Here is a 3,360-nt window from a genome sequence, read left to right on the forward strand (position 1 = left end):
GGCATGGTATTAGGCACCTGATAGGAATGCCTGACATTGCAATAGACTTTAACAGCTTTCTTATGGTGTGTTATAATATGTGCAGGTTTTTTTCAAGGGTATGAAGTTATTTTATTTCATTTTTAAAACTTTTTAGATATAAATTCATTAACTAACATAAAATGTATTATTGGTTTCAGAGGTAGAGGTCAGTGATTCATCAATCTTCTATAAAAACACCCAGTGCTCATTCCATTCCATGCCCTCCTGAATGTCCATCACTCAGTTACCCCATCCCCTCACCCTCGCCCCTCCAGAGACCCTCAGGTTGTTTCCTATGATTAAGAGTCGCTTATGGTTTGTCTCCCTCTCTGATTTTGTCTTGTTTTATTTCTTCCTCTCTTCCTCTGTGATCCTCTGTTTTGTTTCCTAAATTCCACATATGAGTTTAATCATATGATAATTGTCTTCCACCGATTGATTTCACTTAGCATTATATCCTCTAGTTCCATCCATGTCGTTGCAAATGGCAAGATTTCATTTTTTTTGATGGTTGAGTAGTATTCCATTATATATCATATGTGCAGGTTTTTTTTTTTTTTTCGTATGTGCAGTTTTAAACCTTGTTCAATCTCTCAACTGTGAGGTAGGCAAAGAGGTACTTTCGTGCTCCAGTAAACTATTGAGAAAACAAAAGCCTCCAACCAAACAACCAGTCTAAGTTTATCTGGTTAGAAATATGCAAAGGCAAATTCTGAACTGTGGTTTTTATTATCTCTGTACAGTGGCTGCCCTGTTCCTCACCAGCAGATTCTTGAGAAGGCCCTCAGCTAATGCCTTGTGTCTGTTTTGGTTGATTGCTAGCAACACAGTCATGGTGAGTGATGGGTGCCCAGAGAGGATCCTTAAGGACAATTTTCGAGGTCCAGAAGACACAGTACCTTTCTACAGCATTCTAGACTAGGCCATGCCACTCCACTCCCTCAGCTTCAGGCACAATGTTCCTGGCACACTGCTGTGTGCTGTGGCCGAAGGATAGGTCACCGAGACATACTGAGAGCAAAAGCAGAGGCAGGTCCAAACTAGTCTTTGTTGATCCCCGTGGACGCAGAGGGCTGAGGTCAGTGTCCAAGGGCAAGGAGAAGAAGCCTGGTCTCTGCTGCTCTGACTGTGGAGCAGCCCAGGCCCCTGAAGCCAACAGACTAACTTTATTTCCTTGGTTGCAAGAAAAGGACACAGGGGTGTGGGTGTGTCTCTGCCCTCCCTGGTGCAAATGTGGTGACACAACCTGGCTGCAGCTCCCTAGGAAACCATGTGCATGCAGCCCCATGGTTATTTCCATTGATTTGCAACATGTTCAGTCTCTGAGAGAAGTTAAAGATGTAAGGAGTGGTTGGCAACTATCCTGATGTGTCCGAGGAAAACAGGTTGTTTGCAAAGTCCAACTGTCCTCCCTGCCATCATTTAAAAGGACAAAAGCTTGAACACCTTTAAAAATGTCAGCTAAGAAGAGATAACTTGCTCTGTCAGTCCTTGAGGAAGAAATCCATGTTACTGCTTCCTCACTGCCCGCCTCTGCGTGTGTGTGTTTGTGTGTGTGTACACAATGCTGTGCGGTGATTGTATGACTCCTTTGGGCAAATGTCTTTTTTTCTTTTTTCCACAGTTCCCTTTTTGTCTCTCAAGGCATAATCGTCCACCTATTGTCCATTGTGGATGGAGGGGCAGCCGTTGCCGATAAAGTCCACCTGGAATCAAAGCCTTTAATAAATCACAGATGCGTGTCCAGAAGACATCATCAGTCAAGACTCTGAGAAGGAATGACCCAGAATGAATAGCAGAGGGTGGCTCTGCAACCTTGAGCCTCGGCTTATGCACCCAAAGCCATTCAGAGATGAAACTGTATCTGAAGCCGGAGGCAATGCATTTCATTCACAGTTTATAGAACTCCTTTGTGGCACAGAACGGGCAACTGGAGGCAGTGGAAGCTATCCCCATGAACTCATTCAAAGGTAACCAGAGTTTGATATCTGGGATGGTTCACACACATAGGTAATCGTAACTTAAATGATTCTTCCTAATTGACACTTCCGAAAATATCCCTGACTTTGGTAACTTTTCCAAGGTTGAACCGGAATCGGTCAAATAAGTGATTTCCTAATTCAGGGCCTGGCTGACTTCAGGGATGCGTAGCCTATGCAGGAGCCCAGGGCCCATGGCCTCAAAAGGGTCCCTCGTTTGGCTACTGGGGTGTGGTTGCTGTCTTGACATTCCTTTTTTTTTTTTTTTTTAAGATTTTATTTATTTATGAGAGAGAGAGAGAGAGGGGCAGAGACACAGGCAGAGGGAGGAGCAGGCTCCATGCAGGGAGCCCCACACGGGACTCGACCCGGGACTCCAGGATCATGCCCTGGGCCAAAGGCAGGTGCTAAACCACTGAGCCAACCAGGGATCCCCCTGTCTTGACATTCTTAATGATACTATCTTTGAACTTCTGTTTTGTAAGGGAAATATGATAGAAAATGCACACGTGTGAACAGAGAAGTTACAGGCTGCATGCAAGTGCACGGCCTTTCCTTGCGACCCTGTTTACAAATGTCATTTACAGATAGCCAAGTGTTTCCATGGACCCATGAGGCATGGCAGTTCAGTGACTGCAAGCAAGTATAGTATGTTGGGTCTGTGACTGGGTAAGAGGGGTCATTGACAACCCCTCTAGGCCATGCTTTCTATTTAAACCAGAACTTGCCTAGGACCCAGAGGACCGCGGCCCTCTAATAAACACCAAGAAGCCCCATCACACCATTTTTTCACATGTTATTTTCTTGTATTGGTCAATGTTATTAGAAATGAAGACATAGAAAGGAAGAGATGGCGCAATGGTTTATTTTCCTTTCGGTCTTTCCCCACCCTTCAGTAAGCTGAAAATAGAGTTGGTGGAATGTGTGCTATGAAAAGCTGAGTTAGTTTTGTGCAATGTGTCCACTGTCGTGATAAAACCAAAATACACATACACGTATAAGCTTCGAAATATGGCTTGTATCATTTTGAGGATGCTACATATGAGTCAAATGCTCTTCTATTTGCATTTAAAACTGGTATTGCACCATATAAAGATGAATGGTAAATTTCATGCTGATCACTTAAAATGTTGATTTTTCTTGATTTAGAATGACATTAAATAGGAAATTTAAAAAACCTCAAATACTATAATAAAGCAAAGGGAGACCTCAGAAAAACGGAAAGGCTGTATATTTTAATAGCTTTAAAGACATTTTTTCTCCTTTCTTTCCTTTTTTTGCATGTCATCCTGGTGCAGAGGCTGTGCTAATCTTCTCTATATGGTTCCAATTTTAGTATATATGCTGCCGAAGCGAGCAC

The 3,360-nt window shown here is 43.2% G+C and overlaps 1 pseudogene; it reads right to left on the bottom strand.

The window, feature by feature from the left end:
* Nucleotides 1–3,246: 3,246 nt before the first annotated feature.
* On the bottom strand, nt 3,247–3,360 carry LOC140608488 (U6 spliceosomal RNA; annotated as a pseudogene).

This window comes from Canis lupus, chromosome 17 (assembly GCF_048164855.1).
Source record: "Canis lupus baileyi chromosome 17, mCanLup2.hap1, whole genome shotgun sequence".
In the NCBI taxonomy this organism is placed as follows: Eukaryota; Metazoa; Chordata; class Mammalia; order Carnivora; family Canidae; genus Canis; species Canis lupus.